The sequence below is a fragment of the Lithobates pipiens genome, unplaced genomic scaffold (assembly GCF_037356315.1).
Source record: "Lithobates pipiens isolate NorthernLeopardFrog02 unplaced genomic scaffold, aLitPip1_a1.2 Scaffold_25, whole genome shotgun sequence".
In the NCBI taxonomy this organism is placed as follows: domain Eukaryota; kingdom Metazoa; phylum Chordata; class Amphibia; order Anura; family Ranidae; genus Lithobates; species Lithobates pipiens.
The window spans coordinates 10,988,363-11,008,821 of record NW_027507787.1 but is presented as its reverse complement, the minus strand read 5'-3'; the positions used below and the strand labels follow the sequence as shown (position 1 = coordinate 11,008,821).

At 46.0% G+C, this 20,459-nt stretch overlaps 5 non-coding genes across 5 annotated transcripts; all 5 read right to left on the bottom strand.

Annotated features, from left to right (window-relative positions):
- Nucleotides 1-4,004: 4,004 nt before the first annotated feature.
- On the bottom strand, nt 4,005-4,219 carry LOC143932477 (small nucleolar RNA U3). Its single transcript, XR_013262911.1, has one exon. It is a non-coding gene; the product is annotated as a small nucleolar RNA U3 (small nucleolar RNA).
- A 2,618-nt stretch (nt 4,220-6,837) lies between these two features.
- LOC143932517 (small nucleolar RNA U3) lies at nt 6,838-7,052 on the bottom strand. Its single transcript, XR_013262944.1, has one exon. It is a non-coding gene; the product is annotated as a small nucleolar RNA U3 (small nucleolar RNA).
- Nucleotides 7,053-10,419: 3,367 nt separating this feature from the next.
- Nucleotides 10,420-10,631, bottom strand: LOC143932497 (small nucleolar RNA U3). Its single transcript, XR_013262928.1, has one exon. It is a non-coding gene; the product is annotated as a small nucleolar RNA U3 (small nucleolar RNA).
- Nucleotides 10,632-13,933: 3,302 nt separating this feature from the next.
- LOC143932472 (small nucleolar RNA U3) lies at nt 13,934-14,148 on the bottom strand. The gene has a single exon (XR_013262906.1). It is a non-coding gene; the product is annotated as a small nucleolar RNA U3 (small nucleolar RNA).
- Nucleotides 14,149-17,388: 3,240 nt separating this feature from the next.
- On the bottom strand, nt 17,389-17,600 carry LOC143932504 (small nucleolar RNA U3). The gene has a single exon (XR_013262934.1). It is a non-coding gene; the product is annotated as a small nucleolar RNA U3 (small nucleolar RNA).
- Between the last annotated feature and the right edge of the window lie 2,859 nt (nt 17,601-20,459).

Genomic DNA, 20,459 nt, shown 5'->3' with positions numbered 1-20,459 from the left:
ATTTCTTAAACCATTTTTTACATATCCATACCGGCACATTATGCAAAACATACAGCAGCTGTGGCAACCAGATCATCTTGATCAGGCTGCAACGACCCATTACTGAGAGCAGGAGATTACTCCAGACGTCGCATTTGCGCTTAAATTTATGCAGGAGAGGAATTAAATTTTTATTTATATATTGATCAGGGTTCAATGTCAAATATATGCCAAGGTACTTCAGCGCATCTACCTCTCTCACCCTTATCCCCGGCAGCGGAGCTGCAGCATCCAGGGGGTCGACTCGGAGCAGCTCAGATTTCGCCCAATTAATAGCCAGCCCTGAAAAATTTCCGAAACTTTCTACTAAGGTAACTGCCTGTGCCAGAGATGGTCCGGTATCTCCCAGGAACAGTAACACGTCATCTGCGTATAAAGCGATCTTTTCCTGTCTCTCTCCGCTTCTTTGAAATCCCCTGATCCCGGAATTGGCCCTAATAGCTATAGCTAATGGCTCTATGGCCAACGCAAAGAGCAGAGGGGACAAGGGACAACCATGCCTTGTCCCTCTGCTCATTTCAATCTTTTCTGAGTACCTACCATTGGCCCTTACCCTAGGGGCATGGTACATCTTTTTAATCCAGCCAATAAAGGCGGGGCCCAGTCCTACTTTCTCCAACACCCGCCACAGAAAATTCCACTCTAGGCTGTCAAAAGCTTTTGTTACATCCAAAGACATTATGGCCCTCGCCCCCACATTCTCTACTGGGATCTGCATATTTAGGAAGGTTCTTCTGATGTTCATACTAGTGGATCTTCCCATAATAAACCCAGTTTGATCTGGGTGTACTAACTTTGTCATGAATTGATTCAACCTATTTGAAAGTACTTTAGCTAAGATTTTTTCATCCGCATTCAATAGCGATATTGGCCTGTACGAGGCTACTTCCAGCGGGTCCTTATCCGCTTTGGGGATCACTATAATCGTTGCCTCTGTCATTGATGCAGGTAAATGTCTCCCTTCCGCTGAGTCTATTAATGTCTTATGCAACTCAGGGAGTAGGAGTTCTCCATAATATTTATATATTTCTACCGGGAGCCCATCCGGGCCGGGGGCCTTCTGATTTGGCATCCCAGCCACTGCCTGTTGTAGCTCATTAATGGTTATCGGGGCATCTAAGGTTTCCCGTTCCTCCCGAGTAAGAGTCACCATTTCTAGATTTTCCAGGAAGCTATCCATTACACCTTCCTCCCCTGAACCTTGTGACTGGTACAGCTCCCTGTAGTAATTTCCAAAAATTTCTACTATCTCCTCACTCTTACATGATGTCACCCCGTTTGAGTTTCTAATACTTGAAATGACTGAGGGGGGAGAGTTTGTCTTAACCAACTGTGCGAGCAATCTTCCCACCCCCTCCCCTTCTCCAAAATAGCGCTGTTTCACAAATATTCGTTTACTCTCTTCTTTTTTTATAATCGCTATTTTATAACCTTGTTGTTTATTTAACCAAATTTTTTGATTTTCTGGGGTTGGGTCCATGACATAGGCACTCTCTGCTTCTAAGAGTTCCTTCCTAATACTCTCCTCCCATAGCCTGGATTTTCTCTTCATTCTTGCTACCTGTTGGATCAAAGTACCCCTAATAAACGCCTTTAGGGTATCCCAGATCACACTCATTGGCGCCGTGCCCGCATTAAAGCTTATAAACTCTCTTAATCTTAGTTTAACCTCCGCTTCGTCCTTCATGAGTTCCAGCCAAAAAGGACTAATCTTCCAACACCCTTGAATTTTTTTGACCCCCGTATTAAGCACGACCCTCACCAAGGAGTGGTCTGAGATCCCTCTAGGCATATATTCTATCTCCCTTATGTTTTGTGCCATTTCCACATTTCCTATAACCATATCTATCCTAGAAAGGGTACCATGAGATCCTGACGAGCAAGAGTATTGTTTAACTCTCGGATGCCTCTCTCTCCAAAGGTCCTTTAAACCTATTTCATTCAGGAAGCAGCTCAGCCTGGTTTCACCTAAGTCCCCAGGCCGCACCTTAGGGGGGAACCTATCATAATTTACATCCAGGACTTCATTGAAGTCTCCCATCGCTATAATCGGGATGTCTTCTTTATCCCCAATAAATTCCATCAGTTTGTACATAACTTCCATTTTAAACGGTGGGGGTATATATATATTTGCCAGAATACAATGGCTGCCCTCAAGTTTACCATACAGGAAAACATATCGATCAAACTCATCTATGCTGACCTGGTTGCAGGAGAAGTTCACCCCCTCCTTTATTATCACACTTACCCCCCTTGAATAGGAGGAGTATACTGAGTGATATTGTTGTTGATATTTCCTGTTATTTAACAGTGATTTAGACATATTGGTTAGGTGGGTCTCCTGCAAACAAGCCAGTCCAATATCAAATCTCTCCAACATAGCAAAAACTATCGCTTTTTTTACCGGGGTGCCCAAGCCCCTCACATTCCAAGACCCGATATTAATGGATTTACCCTGTATCAATTGTGCCATCGGTTAAAAAAGAAGACAAACTAACGAGCGGAGAACGCCACACAGCTAAACAATGAACAACTACGTAATGCTTATAAAATATAAAGTCTACTGGGATACCTATCTTCAATAAGTGCACCCACCCAAATATCATAATCCGTTGGTATTTCCCAACTTTGTTCATTAGTAACTTACAATTAAATTTAACCCTATCTTGTGATAGTGCTTTGTGTTAGTATTCTTTCTCTCTTGTGCATTTATCCTATCATTTTCATGTTTTCCCTTCACATATTTACTCTCTTGTGTATTTATCGTGCTATCTTCAAATTTTCCCTTCACGTGTTTACTTTTTTCAGACAATTTTACCCCCCCACCCACCCCAACCCCACCCCAACCCCACCGAACCCTTAACTTATAGAGGCCGTTGCCCCAAAATAAAGCAGGGAAAATGGAGACCCAATGCCAAGACCTCTCAGACAGACCCCCAGATCCGTACTACGCACAGGAGAGAAAACAAACAAAACAAAAAAAAATCGATCCCACAGGCCACTACCTGCTGAAGCCCACCCCCAAGAAATAACCTAATCTCTCTTCCTTTCCTTTCTCCCTATCCTTCCCTATTGCCCCCCTATCTTTCCCTTACCGTACCCTTCCCTACCCCCGCCTCCCCGCCCCCTTTTTCCCCCTGTATTTATTTAAAGCGTTTCTGGCTGTATCCACCATTTGCTGCGTCCGGAAGTCATTTAAATGAATGTGAACATGCCATTATACAGTTATATGTCAATGGAGTATCATTCAGGAGGTTTAAAAAAAAAAAAAAAAAAGGTTCTTGTCATCCTCAATGATAACATATCTAGTAGCAGTTCAATAGATGGCAATATGGGCATATATATCCCATCAGCGGGAGGTACATAGCATAACATAAAAAGCATGAAGAGTGTAGATTACATCCTGCTGTCTTAACTCCTATATGCCAGATGGAAAACGAAAGGAACAGCTATCACAGTCTTTTTAAACAATCACAGTCAGTGCGCTAGACTTGTCTCCTCGCCTCAGGAGGGGCTATTCCTCAACTATTTTCCCCCACTGGGGGTACTCACGGATACCATTGGTTATGGCTGGGAAGTGCCGGCGTCTGAGTGCTGCCTAGGCTGATCTCGTTCAGCCTGTATCTTCGGCCGTTAGCGGCCGGCGCATGTGACCGCGCCTTCGCTCCTGCGATGCTCGGGAAATCCTCGGCCGGGCTCGACTTGCATCTAGGAATCTTCGGCCGCTTTCGGCCAGCTTCGACATATGCCGGCGCTTCCGTCCTCCTGAACTTCAGGCCACGCTCCTCCCTTGGCTGTTTGTCGGGTCCTCCAGCGTGTGGCACTCGGAGACAGAACGAGGAGGAGACAGCGCAGCGGTGTCTCACTCACCTCAACCTAGCCACATCCTCCCCCTCACACCACGCCCCACACACATCCGGTCCAGTTCTCAACCTTAAGCCTCTCACATTGGTGGCGTTCAAACAACCACTCTGAATGAGTTCCTGCCTACCATCTTCCCATCTGGAAAGATGACCAAGTCATCAAACGGTGGCAGCATCTGCAGAGAGCAGCACTGCCAACAGGAGTCCTAATGAGACAAGAACCCTAAAATTCATCATCGTGGAAGATGAGTATGGACACTTTCGAGCACATTTCTCTCTTTGCATCCTACAGAAATGATCCCTGAAAGTATAGTCCTCCCTTTTCTTATTTTATACTCGAGCGTGCACCAACAAATGGGACCACAAGATCTGAGCTTTAAGCCTCTGACATTGGTGGCTCAGCCGATACGTTCAGCTGGCTGATGCTGTTCACAATTATAATGATGTGCTGCTTTCCATCCTTCGCAGAATGGGGTTCCTCAGCAATTAAATAGTCCCTTTTCTTATATTATGCTCGAGCGTGCACCATCAAACTTGACCACTAGTTCTCAACCGACTGATGCTGTTCACAATTATAATGATGTACTGCTTTCCATCCTCCGCAGAATGGGGTACCTCAGCATTTAAATAGGCCGTCATCTTAATTTATGCTTGAGCGTGCACCATCCAACGGGACCACTATTTCTCTGCTTTAAGCCTCTGAGATTGATGGCTCAGCCGACACATTCAGCTGGCTGATGCTGTTCACAATTATAATGATGTGCTTCCATCCATTCCACGCAGAATGGGGTTCTTTTGCATTTAAATAGGCCCTCTCCTTATTTTATGTTTGAGTGTACAACAAACGGGACCACTAGTTCTCAACTTTAAGCCTCTCACATTGGTGCTCAGCCGACGCGTTCAGTTTGCTTTCCATTCTCTGCAAAATGGGGTTCCTCAGCAATGCAATAGTCCCTTTTCTTACTTCATGCTCGCGCGTGCACCATCAAACAGAACCACTAGTTCTCAGATTTAAAGAGGAGCTGCACAAAAAAAAAAAATATTAAAAGCCAGCAGCTACTAATATTGCAGCTGCTGACTTTTAATAATATCACACTTACCTGTCCCAGGTTCCAGCGATGTCGGCGGCAGATGACGAGCAAACGCTCGTCTCGCTGCAGCCACTGCCGCCATCCTCTGTCAGGGAATCGGGAAGTGAAGCAAGAGGGCTTCACTGCCCGGTTCCCTACTGCGCATGCGCGAGTCGCGCTGCGCTGGTTCCCCGCTGTGTCTCTGGGAACTGTGTGTTTCCCAGAACACAACGGGGGGGGGGCGGAGCCATGCGGCGGTGGGCGGAGCCATGCGGCGGTCTGGCCGGAAGTGGGTGCAGTTACCTGGATTATCCAGGTAACTGCACCCCCCTCCCCCCCGAAAGGTGCCGATTGTGGCACCGGAGGGGGGGAGGGATAATACTAGCGGAACTTCCCCTTTAGGGTGAAGAACCGCTTTAAGCCTCTGTCATTGATGGCTCAGACGAAACGTTCAACTGGCTGATGCTATGCACAATTATGATGCGCTGCTTTCCATCCTCCACAGAATGGGGTTCTTCAGCAATTAAATAGGCCCTCTCCTTATTTTATACTCGAGTGTGCACCAACAAACAGGACCACTAGTTCTCAACCTTAAGCCTCTCACATTGGTGGCTCAGCCGACACGTTCAGCTGGCTGATGCTGTTCACAATTATAATGATGTGCTGCTTTCCATTCTCTGCAGAATGGGGTTCCTCAGCAATTAAATAGGCCCTCTTCCTATTTTATGCTCGAGCGTGCACCAACAAACGGGACCACTGGTTCTAAGCCTTAAGCCTCTGATATTGATGGCTCAGGCAAAACGTTCAACTGCCTGATGCTGTTCACAATTATAATGATGTGCTGCTTTCTATTCTCTGCAGAATGGGGTTCCTCAGCATTTAAATAGGCCCACTTCCTATTTCATGCTCGAGCGTGCACCATCAAACGGGACCACTAGTTCTTAACTTTAAGCCTCTGACATTGATGGCTCAGCCGACGCGTTCAAATGGTTGATGAAGTTCACAATTATAATTATGTGCTGCTTTCCATCCTCTGCAGAGCATGGGGTTCCTCAGCATTTAAATAGGCCGTCATCGTATTTTATCATCTAGTGTGCACCATCAAACGGGACACTATTTCTCCGCATTAAGCCTCTGACATTGATGACTCAGCCGACACGTTCAGCTGGCTGAGGTGTGCACAATTATAATGATGTGCTTCTATCCATTCTCCGCAGAATGGGGTTCATCTGCATTTAAATAGGCCCTCTCCTTATTTTATGTTTGAGCGTACAACAAACAGGACCACTAGTTCTCAACTTTAAGCCTCTCACATTGGTGTCTCAGCCGACACGTTCAGTTGGCTGATGCTGTTCACAATTATAATGATGTGCTGCTTTCCATTCTCTGCAAAATGAGGTTCCTCAGCAATGCAATAGTCCCTTTTCTTACTTCATGCTCGAGCGTGCACCATCAAACGGGACCACTAGTTCTTAGCTTTAAGCCTCTGACATTGATGGCTCAGCCGACACCTTCAGTTGGCTGATGCTGTTCACACTTATGATAATGTGCTGCTATCCATTCTCCGCAGAATTGGGTTCCTCAGCATTTAAATAGGCCCTTTTCTTATTTTATGCTTGAGCCTGCGCCAACAAATGGGACCACTAGATCTCAGCTTTAAGCTTCTGAGATTGATGGCTCAGCCGACACGTTCAGCTTGCTGATGCTGCGTACAATTATTATGATGTGCTGCTTTCCATTCTCCGCAGAATGGGATTCCTCAGCATTTAAATAGTCAATTTTCTTATTTTATGCTTGAGTGTGCACCATCAAACGGGACCACTAGTTCTCAACCTTAAGCCTCTCACATTGGTGGCGTTCAAACAACCACTCTGAATGAGTTCCTGCCTACCATCTTCCCATCTGGAAAGATGACCAAGTCATCAAACGGTGGCAGCATCTGCAGAGAGCAGCACTGCCAACAGGAGTCCTAATGAGACAAGAACCCTAAAATTCATCATCGTGGAAGATGAGTATGGACACTTTTGAGCACATTTCTCCCTTTGCATCCTACAGAAATGATCCCTGAAAGTTGAGTCCTCCCTTTTCTTATTTTATACTCGAGCGTGCACCAACAAATGGGACCACAAGATCTGAGCTTTAAGCCTCTGACATTGGTGGCTCAGCCGATACGTTCAGCTGGCTGATGCTGTTCACAATTATGATGATGTGCTGCTTTCCATCCTTCGCAGAATGGGGTTCCTCAGCAATTAAATAGTCCCTTTTCTTATATTATGCTCGAGCGTGCACCATGAAACTTGACCACTAGTTCTCAACCGACTGATGCTGTTCACAATTATAATGATTTACTGCTTTCCATCCTCCGCAGAATGGGGTACCTCAGCATTTAAATAGGCCGTCATCTTATTTTATGCTTGAGCATGCACCATCCAACGGGACCACTATTTCTCTGCTTTAAGCCTCTGAGATTGATGGCTCAGCCGACACGTTCAGCTGGCTGATGCTGTTCACAATTGTAATTATGTGCTTCCATCCATTCCACGCAGAATGGTGTTCTTTTGCATTTAAATAGGCCCTCTCCTTATTTTATGTTTGAGTGTACAACAAACGGGACCACTAGTTCTCAACTTTAAGCCTCTCACATTGGTGCTCAGCCGACGCGTTCAGTTTGCTGATGCTGTTCACAATTATAATGATGTGCTGCTTTCCATTCTCTGCAAAATGGGGTTCCTCAGCAATGCAATAGTCCCTTTTCTTACTTCGCGCTCGTGCCTGCACCATCAAACAGAACCACTAGTTCTCAGATTTAAGCCTCTGTCATTGATGGCTCAGACGAAACGTTCAACTGGCTGATGCTATGCACAATTATGATGCGCTGCTTTCCATCCTCCGCAGAATGGGGTTCCTCCAGCATTTAAATAGGCCGTCATCTTATTTTATCCTCTAGCGTGCACCAACAAACGGGACCACTAGTTCTCAGCTTTAAGCCTCTGACATTGGTGGCTCAGCCGACACGTTCAGCTGGCTGATGCTGTTCACAATTATAATGATGTGCTGTTTTCCTTTGTTCACATATTGGTGTTCCTCAGCATTTAAATAGGCCCTCTTCATAGTTTATGCTCGAGCGTGCACCAACAAACGGGACCACTATTTCTTCGCTTTAATCCTCTGACATTGGTGGCTCAGCAGACACGTTCAGCTGCATGATGCTGTTCACATTTATAATGATGTGCTGCTTTCCATTCTCCACAGAATGGGGTTCCTCAGCATTTAAATAGGCCCTCTCCTTATTTTATGCTTGAGTGTGCACCATCAAACAGAACCACTAGTTCTCAGCTTTAAAGAGGAAGTAAACCCTGATGAGTTTACTTCCTCTTTCATTCCCTGCAAAGGCAAAGCATAATGGACTACTATGCATCGCATAGTAGCCCATTATGTGTCACTTACCTGACACAGGAGTCAGCGAAGTCGCCGCTGTCCCCTGTAGTCCGCCGCATCCATCTTGTTGGTGGGGTCTTGCAGCTCCGCCGCTGTCATTCGGCGAAGCACGCGGCAGCTCCGTCGCTGAGAATGCCTCGCTTAGTGCGCCTGCGCCTCGCTTAGTGCGCCTGCGCGCCTGCTCGCCTGCGCGCCTAGTGCGCTTAGTGCGCCTGCGCGCCTGCTCACCTGCGCGCCGCTGTCTACGGCGCATGCGCCGTAGACAGCGGTGCCCGTTTTCGGGCAAATATCTCTTAAACCATATAGGTTTAGGAGATATTGCTTGGACCTACAGGTAAGCCTTAATCTAGGCTTACCTGTAGGTCAAAGTGGTTTGTAAGGGTTTACAACCACTTTAAGCCTCTGACATTGGTGGCTCGGCCGATGCTGTGTACAATTATAATGATGTGCTGCTTTCCAATTCTCCGCAGAATGGGGTTCCTCAGCAATTAAATAGGCCCTCTTCCTATTTTATGCTCGAGCGTGCACCAACAAACGGGACCACTGGTTCTAAGCCTTAAGCCTCTGATATTGATGGCTCAGGCAAAACACTCAACTGCCTGATGTTTTGCACAATTATAATGATGCGCTGCTTTCCATTTTCCGCAGAATAGAGTTCCTCAGCATTTAAATAGGCCCTCTTCCTATTTCATGCTCGAGCGTGCACCAACAAACGGGACCACTAGTTCTTAACTTTAAGCCTCTGACATTGATGGCTCAGCCGACGCATTCAGCTGGTTGATGAAGTTCACAATTATAATTATGTGCTGCTTTCCATCCTCTGCAGAGCATGGGGTTCCTAAGCATTTAAATAGGCCGTCATCGTATTTTATCCTCTAGCGTGCACCATCAAACGGGACCACTATTTCTCCGCATTAAGCCTCTGACATTGATGGCTCAGCCGACACATTCAGCTGGCTGAGGTGTGCACAATTATAATGATGTGCTTCTATCCATTCTCCGCAGAATGGGGTTCTTCTGCATTTAACTAGGCCCTCTCCTTATTTTATGTTTGAGCGTACAACAAACGGGACCACTAGTTCTCAACTTTAAGCCTCTCACATTGATGGCTCAGCCGACAGGTTCAGTTGGCTGATGCTGTTCACAATTATAATGATGTGCTGCTTTCCATTCTCTGCAAAATGGGGTTCCTCAGCAATGCAATAGTCCTTTTTCTTACTTCATGCTCGAGCGTGCGCCATCAAACGAGACCACTAGTTCTCAGCTTTAAGCCTCTGACATTGATGGCTCAGCCGACACCTTCAGCTTGCTGATGCTGTTCACAATTATGATAATGTGCTGCTATCCATGCTCCACAGAATGGGGTTCCTCAGCAATTAAATAGTCACTTTTCTTATTTTATGCTCGAGCGTGCACCATCAAGCAGAACCATTAGCTTTCAGATTTAAGCCTCTGTCATTGATGGCTCACCCGACACATTCAGCTGGGTGATGCCATGCACAGTTATAATGATGTGCTGCTATCCATTCTCCGCAGAATTGGGTTCCTCAGCATTTAAATAGGCCCTTTTCTTATTTTATGCTCGAGCCTGCACCAACAAATGGGACCACTAGATCTCATTTTTAAGCTTCTGAGATTGATGGCTCAGCCGACACATTCAGCTGGCTGATGCTGCGTACAATTATAATGATGTGCTGCTTTCCATTCTCCGCAGAATGGGGTTCCTCAGCATTTTAATAGGTCCTCTTCCTATTTTATGCTCAAGCATGCACCATAAAACGGGACCACTAGTTCTCAGATTTAAGCCTCTGTCACTGATGGCTCAGCCGAAATGTTCAACTGGCTGATGCTGTGCACAATTATGATAATGTGCTGCTTTCCATTCTCTGCAGAATGGGGTTCCTCAGAAATTAAATAGGCCCTCTCCTTATTTTATACTCGAGTGTGCACCAACAAACGGGACCACTAGTTCTCAACCTTAAGCCTCTCACATTGGTGGCGTTCAAACAACCACTCTGAATGAGTTCCTGCCTACTATCTTCCCATCTGGAAAGATGACTAAGTCATCAAACGGTGGCAGCATCTGCAGAGAGCAGCACTGCCAACAGGAGTCCTAATGAGACAAGAACCCTAAAATTCATCATCGTGGAAGATGAGTATGGACACTTTCGAGCACATTTCTCCCTTTGCATCCTACAGAAATGATCCCTGAAAGTATAGTTCTCCCTTTTCTTATTTTAAACTCGAGCGTGCACCAACACATGGGACCACAAGATCTGAGCTTTAAGCCTCTGACATTGATGGCTCAGCTGATACATTCAGCTGGCTGATGGTGTTCACAATTATGATGATGTGCTGCTTTCTATTCTTCGCTGAATGGGGTTCCTATGTATTTAAATAGGCCGTCATCTTATTTTATGCTTGAGCGTGCACCATGAAACGGGACAACTAGTTCTCATCTTTAAGCCTCTATCATTGGTGGCTCAGCCGACACGTTCAACTGGCTGATGCTATGCACAATTATAATGATGCGCTGCTTTCCATCCTCTGCAGAATGGGGTTCCTCAGCATTTAAATAGGCCGTTATCTTATTTTATGCCCGAGCGCGCACCAGCAAATGTGACCACTAGTTCTCAACTTTAAGCCTCTAACATTGGTAGCTCAGCAGACACATTCAGCTGGCTGATGCTGTTCACAATTATAATGATGTGCTGCTATCCATCCTTCACAGAATGGGGTTCCTCAGCAATTAAATAGTCCCTTTTCTTATATTATGCTCGAGCGCGCACCATCAAACTTGACCACTAGTTCTCAACTGGCTGATGCTGTTCACAATTATAATGATGTACTGCTTTCCATCCTCCGCAGAATGGGGTACCTCAGCTTTTACACAAGCCGTCATCTTATTTTATGCTTGAGCATGCACCATCCAACGGGACCACTATTTCTCCGCTTTAAGCCTCTGAGATTGATGGCTCAGCCAACACGTTCAGCTAGCTGATGCTGTTCACAATTATAATGATGTGCTTCCATCCATTCTCCGCAGAATGGGGTTCTTTTGCATTTAAATAGGCCCTCTCCTTATTTTATGTTTGAGCGTACAACAACAAACGGGACCACTAGTTCTCAACTTTAAGCCTCTCACATTGGTGACTCACAGGTTCAGGTTCAGTTGGCTGATGCTATTCACAATTATAATGCGCTGCTTTCCATCCTCCGCAGAATGGGGTTCCTCCAGCATTTAAATAGGCCGCCATCTTATTTTATCCTCTAGCGTGCACCAACAAACGGGACCACTAGTTCTCAGCTTTAAGCCTCTGACATTGATGGTTCAGCCGACACGTTCAGCTGGCTGATGCTGTTCACAATTATAATGATGTGCTGTTTTCCTTTATTCGCATATTGGTGTTCCTCAGCATTTAAATAGGCCCTCTTCATAGTTTATGCTCGAGCGTGCACCAACAAACAGGACCACTATTTCTTCGCTTTAATCCTCTGACATTGGTGGCTCAGCAGACACGTTCAGCTGCATGATGCTGTTCACATTTATAATGATGTGCTGCTTTCCATTCTCCACAGAATGGGGTTCCTCAGCATTTATTAGGCCCTCTCCTTATTTTATGCTTGAGTGTGCACCATCAAACAGAACCACTAGTTCTCAGCTTTAAAGAGGAAGTAAACCCTGATGAGTTTACTTCCTCTTTCATTCCCTGCAAAGGCAAAGCATAATGGACTACTATGCATCGCATAGTAGCCCATTATGTGTCACTTACCTGACACAGGAGCCAGCGAAGTCGCCGCTGTCCCCTGTAGTCCGCCGCATCCATCTTGTTGGTGGGGTCTTGCAGCTCCGCCGCTGTCATTTGGCGAAACCGCGATGACGTCACTCCCACGCATGCGAACGGGAGCCGACACGCGCGGCAGCTCTGTCGCTGAGAATGCCGCGCTCAGTGCGCCTGCGCGCCGCTGTCTACGGCGCATGCACCGTAGACAGCGGTGCCGGTTTTCGGGCAAATATCTCCTAAACCATATAGGTTTAGGAGATATTGCTTGGACCTACAGGTAAGCCTTAATCTAGGCTTACCTGTAGGTCAAAGTGGTTTGTAAGGGTTTACAACCACTTTAAGCCTCTGACATTGGTGGCTCGGCCGATGCTGTGTACAATTATAATGATGTGCTGCCTTCCAATTCTCTGCAGAATGGGGTTCCTCAGCAAATAAATAGTCCCTTTTCTTATATTATGGTTCTAAGCCTTAAGCCTCTGATATTGATGGCTCAGGCAAAACGTTCAACTGCCTGATGCTGTTCACAATTATAATGATGTGCTGCTTTCTATTCTCTGCAGAATGGGGTTCCTCAGCATTTAAATAGGCCCTCTTCCTATTTCATGCTCGAGCGTGCACCATCAAACGGGACCACTAGTTCTTAACTTTAAGCCTCTGACATTGATGGCTCAGCCGACGCGTTCAGCTGGTTGATGAAGTTCACAATTATAATTATGTGCTGCTTTCCATCCTCTGCAGAGCATGGGGTTCCTCAGCATTTAAATAGGCCGTCATCGTATTTTATCATCTAGCGTGCACCATCAAACGGGACACTATTTCTCCGCATTAAGCCTCTGACATTGATGGCTCAGCCGACATGTTCAGCTGGCTGAGGTGTGCACAATTATAATGATGTGCTTCTATCCATTCTCCGCAGAATGGGGTTCATCTGCATTTAAATAGGCCCTCTCCTTATTTTATGTTTGAGCGTACAACAAACGGGACCACTAGTTCTCAACTTTAAGCCTCTCACATTGGTGTCTCAGCCGACACGTTCAGTTGGCTGATGCTGTTCACAATTATAATGATGTGCTGCTTTCCATTCTCTGCAAAATGGGGTTCCTCAGCAATGCAATAGTCCCTTTTCTTACTTCATGCTCGAGCGTGCACCATCAAACGGGACCACTAGTTCTCAGCTTTAAGCCTCTGACATTGATGGCTCAGCTGACACCTTCAGTTGGCTGATGCTGTTCACACTTATGATAATGTGCTGCTGTCCATTCTCCGCAGAATGGGGTTCCTCAGCAATTAAATAGTCACTTTTCTTATTTTATACTCGAGCCTGCACCATCAAACAGAACCACTAGTTCTCAGTTTTAAGCCTCTGTCATTGATGGCTCACCCGACACATTCAGCTGGTTGATGCCATGCACAGTTATAATGTGCTGCTATCCATTCTCCGCAGAATTGGGTTCCTCAGCATTTAAATAGGCCCTTTTCTTATTTTATGCTTGAGCCTGCGCCAACAAATGGGACCACTAGATTTAGCTTTAAGCTTCTGAGATTGATGGCTCAGCCGACACGTTCAGCTTGCTGATGCTGCGTACAATTATAATGATGTGCTGCTTTCCATTCTCCGCAGAATGGGGTTCCTCAGCATTTAAATAGTCAATTTTCTTATTTTACGCTTGAGTGTGCACCATCAAACGGGACCACTAGTTCTCAACCTTAAGCCTCTCACATTGGTGGCCTTCAAACAACCACTCTGAATGAGTTCCTGCCTATCATCTTCCCATCTGGAAAGATGACCAAGTCATCAAACGGTGGCAGCATCTGCAGAGAGCAGCACTGCCAACAGGAGTCCTAATGAGACAAGAACTCTAAAATTCATCATCGTGGAAGATGAGTATGGACACTTTTGAGCACATTTCTCCCTTTGCATCCTACAGAAATGATCCCTGAAAGTATAGTCCTCCCTTTTCCTATTTTATACTCGAGCGTGCACCAACAAATGGGACCACAAGATCTGAGCTTTAAGCCTCTGACATTGGTGGCTCAGCCGATATGTTCAGCTGGCTGATGCTGTTCACAATTATGATGATGTGCTGCTATCCATCCTTCGCAGAATGGGGTTCCTCAGCAATTAAATAGGCCGTCATCTTATTTTATGCTTGAGCATGCACCATCCAACGGGACCACTATTTCTCTGCTTTAAGCCTCTGAGATTGATGGCTCAGCCGACACGTTCAGCTGGCTGATGCTGTTCACAATTGTAATTATGTGCTTCCATCCATTCCACGCAGAATGGGGTTCTTTTGCATTTAAATAGGCCCTCTCCTTATTTTATGTTTGAGCGTACAACAAACGGGACCACTAGTTCTCAACTTTAAGCCTCTCACATTGGTGCTCAGCCGGCGCGTTCAGTTTGCTGATGCTGTTCACAATTATAATGATGTGCTGCTTTCCATTCTCTGCAAAATGGGGTTCCTCAGCAATGCAATAGTCCCTTTTCTTACTTCATGCTCGCGCGTGCACCATCAAACGGGACCACTAGTTCTCAGATTTAAGCCTCTGTCATTGATGGCTCAGACGAAACGTTCAACTGGCTGATGCTATGCACAATTATGATGCGCTGCTTTCCATCCTCCGCAGAATGGGGTTCCTCCAGCATTTAAATAGGCCGTCATCTTATTTTATCCTCTAGCGTGCACCAACAAACGGGACCACTAGTTCTCAGCTTTAAGCCTCTGACATTGATGGCTCAGCCGACACGTTCAGCTGGCTGATGCTGTTCACAATTATAATGATGTGCTGTTTTCCTTTATTCGCATATTGGGGTTCCTCAGCATTTAAATAGGCCCTCTTCATAGTTTATGCTCGAGCGTGCACCAACAAACGGGACCACTATTTCTTCGCTTTAATCTTCTGACATTGGTGGCTCAGCAGACACGTTCAGCTGCATGATGCTGTTCACATTTATAATGATGTGCTGCTTTCCATTCTCCACAGAATGGGGTTCCTCAGCATTTAAATAGGCCCTCTCCTTATTTTATGCTTGAGTGTGCACCATCAAACAGAACCACTAGTTCTCAGCTTTAAAGAGGAAGTAAACCCTGATGAGTTTACTTCCTCTTTCATTCCCTGCAAAGGCAAAGCATAATGGACTACTATGCATCGCATAGTAGCCCATTATGTGTCACTTACCTGACACAGGAGTCAGCGAAGTCGCCGCTGTCCCCTGTAGTCCGCCGCATCCATCTTGTTGGTGGGGTCTTGCAGCTCCGCCGCTGTCATTCGGCGAAGCACGCGGCAGCTCCGTCGCTGAGAATGCCTCGCTTAGTGCGCCTGCGCCTCGCTTAGTGCGCCTGCGCGCCTGCTCGCCTGCGCGCCTAGTGCGCTTAGTGCGCCTAGTGCGCTTAGTGCGCCTGCGCGCCTGCTCGCCGCTGTCTACGGCGCATGCGCCGTAGACAGCGGTGCCCGTTTTCGGGCAAATATCTCTTAAACCATATAGGTTTAGGAGATATTGCTTGGACCTACAGGTAAGCCTTAATCTAGGCTTACCTGTAGGTCAAAGTGGTTTGTAAGGGTTTACAACCACTTTAAGCCTCTGACATTGGTGGCTCGGCCGATGCTGTGTACAATTATAATGATGTGCTGCTTTCCAATTCTCCGCAGAATGGGGTTCCTCAGCAATTAAATAGGCCCTCTTCCTATTTTATGCTCGAGCGTGCACCAACAAACGGGACCACTGGTTCTAAGCCTTATGCCTCTGATATTGATGGCTCAGGCAAAACACTCAACTGCCTGATGTTTTGCACAATTATAATGATGCGCTGCTTTCCATTTTCCGCAGAATAGAGTTCCTCAGCATTTAAATAGGCCCTCTTCCTATTTCATGCTCGAGCGTGCACCAACAAACGGGACCACTAGTTCTTAACTTTAAGCCTCTGACATTGATGGCTCAGCCGACGCATTCAGCTGGTTGATGAAGTTCACAATTATAATTATGTGCTGCTTTCCATCCTCTGCAGAGCATGGGGTTCCTCAGCATTTAAATAGGCCGTCATCGTATTTTATCCTTTAGCGTGCACCATCAAACGGGACCACTATTTCTCCGCATTAAGCCTCTGACATTGATGGCTCAGCCGACACATTCAGCTGGCTGAGGTGTGCACAATTATAATGATGTGCTTCTATCCATTCTCCGCAGAATGGGGTTCTTCTGCATTTAACTAGGCCCTCTCCTTATTTTATGTTTGAGCGTACAACAAACGGGACCACTAGTTCTCAACTTTAAGCCTCTCACATTGATGGCTCAGCCGACAGGTTCAGTTGGCTGATGCTGTTCACAATTATAATGATGTGCTGCTTTCCATTCTCTGCAAAATGGGGTTCCTCAGCAATGCAATAGTCCTTTTTCTTACTTCATGCTCGAGCGTGCGCCATCAAACGAGACCACTAGTTCTCAGCTTTAAGCCTCTGACATTGATGGCTCAGCCGACACCTTCAGCTTGCTGATGCTGTTCACAATTATGATAATGTGCTGCTATCCATGCTCCACAGAATGGGGTTCCTCAGCAATTAAATAGTCACTTTTCTTATTTTATGCTTGAGCGTGCACCATCAAGCAGAACCATTAGCTTTCAGATTTAAGCCTCTGTCATTGATGGCTCACCTGACACATTCAGCTGGGTGATGCCATGCACAGTTATAATGATGTGCTGCTATCCATTCTCCGCAGAATTGGGTTCCTCAGCATTTAAATAGGCCCTTTTCTTATTTTATGCTCGAGCCTGCACCAACAAATGGGACCACTAGATCTCATTTTTAAGCTTCTGAGATTGATGGCTCAGCCGACACATTCAGCTGGCTGATGCTGCGTACAATTATAATGATGTGCTGCTTTCCATTCTCCGCAGAATGGGGTTCCTCAGCATTTTAATAGGTCCTCTTCCTATTTTATGCTCAAGCATGCACCATAAAACGGGACCACTAGTTCTCAGATTTAAGCCTCTGTCACTGATGGCTCAGCCGAAATGTTCAACTGGCTGATGCTGTGCACAATTATGATAATGTGCTGCTTTCCATTCTCTGCAGAATGGGGTTCCTCAGAAATTAAATAGGCCCTCTCCTTATTTTATACTCGAGTGTGCACCAACAAACGGGACCACTAGTTCTCAACCTTAAGCCTCTCACATTGGTGGCGTTCAAACAACCACTCTGAATGAGTTCCTGCCTACTATCTTCCCATCTGGAAAGATGACCAAGTCATCAAACGGTGGCAGCATCTGCAGAGAGCAGCACTGCCAACAGGAGTCCTAATGAGACAAGAACCCTAAAATTCATCATCGTGGAAGATGAGTATGGACACTTTCGAGCACATTTCTCCCTTTGCATCCTACAGAAATGATCCCTGAAAGTATAGTTCTCCCTTTTCTTATTTTAAACTCGAGCGTGCACCAACAAATGGGACCACAAGATCTGAGCTTTAAGCCTCTGACATTGATGGCTCAGCTGATACATTCAGCTGGCTGATGGTGTTCACAATTATGATGATGTGCTGCTTTCTATTCTTCGCAGAATGGGGTTCCTATGTATTTAAATAGGCCGTCATCTTATTTTATGCTTGAACGTGCACCATGAAACGGGACAACTAGTTCTCATCTTTAAGCCTCTATCATTGGTGGCTCAGCCGACACGTTCAACTGGCTGATGCTATGCACAATTATAATGATGCGCTGCTTTCCATCCTCTGCAGAATGGGGTTCCTCAGCATTTAAATAGGCCGTTATCTTATTTTATGCCCGAGCGCGCACCATCAAATGTGACCACTAGTTCTCAACTTTAAGCCTCTAACATTGGTAGCTCAGCAGACACATTCAGCTGGCTGATGCTGTTCACAATTATAATGATGTGCTGCTATCCATCCTTCACAGAATGGGGTTCCTCAGCAATTAAATAGTCCCTTTTCTTATATTATGCTCGAGCGCGCACCATCAAACTTGACCACTAGTTCTCAACTGGCTGATGCTGTTCACAATTATAATGATGTACTGCTTTCCATCCTCCGCAGAATGGGGTACCTCAGCATTTAAACAGGCCGTCATCTTATTTTATGCTTGAGCATGCACCTTCCAACGGGACCACTATTTCTCCGCTTTAAGCCTCTGAGATTGATGGCTCAGCCAACACGTTCAGCTAGCTGATGCTGTTCACAATTATAATGATGTGCTTCCATCCATTCTCCGCAGAATGGGGTTCTTTTGCATTTAAATAGGCCCTCTCCTTATTTTATGTTTGAGCGTACAACAACAAACGGGACCACTAGTTCTCAACTTTAAGCCTCTCACATTGGTGACTCACAGGTTCAGGTTCAGTTGGCTGATGCTATTCACAATTATAATGCGCTGCTTTCCATCCTCCGCAGAATGGGGTTCCTCCAGCATTTAAATAGGCCGTCATCTTATTTTATCCTCTAGCGTGCACCAACAAACGGGACCACTAGTTCTCAGCTTTAAGCCTCTGACATTGATGGTTCAGCCGACACGTTCAGCTGGCTGATGCTGTTCACAATTATAATGATGTGCTGTTTTCCTTTATTCGCATATTGGTGTTCCTCAGCATTTAAATAGGCCCTCTTCATAGTTTATGCTCGAGCGTGCACCAACAAACAGGACCACTATTTCTTCGCTTTAATCCTCTGACATTGGTGGCTCAGCAGACACGTTCAGCTGCATGATGCTGTTCACATTTATAATGATGTGCTGCTTTCCATTCTCCACAGAATGGGGTTCCTCAGCATTTATTAGGCCCTCTCCTTATTTTATGCTTGAGTGTGCACCATCAAACAGAACCACTAGTTCTCAGCTTTAAAGAGGAAGTAAACCCTGATGAGTTTACTTCCTCTTTCATTCCCTGCAAAGGCAAAGCATAATGGACTACTATGCATCGCATAGTAGCCCATTATGTGTCACTTACCTGACACAGGAGCCAGCGAAGTCGCCGCTGTCCCCTGTAGTCCGCCGCATCCATCTTGTTGGTGGGGTCTTGCAGCTCCGCCGCTGTCATTTGGTGAAACCGCGATGACGTCACTCCCACGCATGCGAACGGGAGCCGACACGCGCGGCAGCTCTGTCGCTGAGAATGCCGCGCTCAGTGCGCCTGCGCGCCGCTGTCTACGGCGCATGCACCGTAGACAGCGGTGCCGGTTTTCGGGCAAATATCTCCTAAACCATATAGGTTTAGGAGATATTGCTTGGACCTACAGGTAAGCCTTAATCTAGGCTTACCTGTAGGTCAAAGTGGTTTGTAAGGGTTTACAACCACTTTAAGCCTCTGACATTGGTGGCTCGGCCGATGCTGTGTACAATTATAATGATGTGCTGCCTTCCAATTCTCTGCAGAATGGGGTTCCTCAGCAAATAAATAGTCCCTTTTCTTATATTATGGTTCTAAGCCTTAAGCCTCTGATATTGATGGCTCAGGCAAAACGTTCAACTGCCTGATGCTGTTCACAATTATAATGATGTGCTGCTTTCTATTCTCTGCAGAATGGGGTTCCTCAGCATTTAAATAGGCCCTCTTCCTATTTCATGCTCGAGCGTGCACCATCAAACGGGACCACTAGTTCTTAACTTTAAGCCTCTGACATTGATGGCTCAGCCGACGCGTTCAGCTGGTTGATGAAGTTCACAATTATAATTATGTGCTGCTTTCCATCCTCTGCAGAGCATGGGGTTCCTCAGCATTTAAATAGGCCGTCATCGTATTTTATCATCTAGCGTGCACCATCAAACGGGACACTATTTCTCCGCATTAAGCCTCTGACATTGATGGCTCAGCCGACATGTTCAGCTGGCTGAGGTGTGCACAATTATAATGATGTGCTTCTATCCATTCTCCGCAGAATGGGGTTCATCTGCATTTAAATAGGCCCTCTCCTTATTTTATGTTTGAGCGTACAACAAACAGGACCACTAGTTCTCAACTTTAAGCCTCTCACATTGGTGTCTCAGCCGACACGTTCAGTTGGCTGATGCTGTTCACAATTATAATGATGTGCTGCTTTCCATTCTCTGCAAAATGGGGTTCCTCAGCAATGCAATAGTCCCTTTTCTTACTTCATGCTCAAGCGTGCACCATCAAACGGGACCACTAGTTCTCAGCTTTAAGCCTCTGACATTGATGGCTCAGCCGACACCTTCAGTTGGCTGATGCTGTTCACACTTATGATAATGTGCTGCTGTCCATTCTCCGCAGAATGGGGTTCCTCAGCAATTAAATAG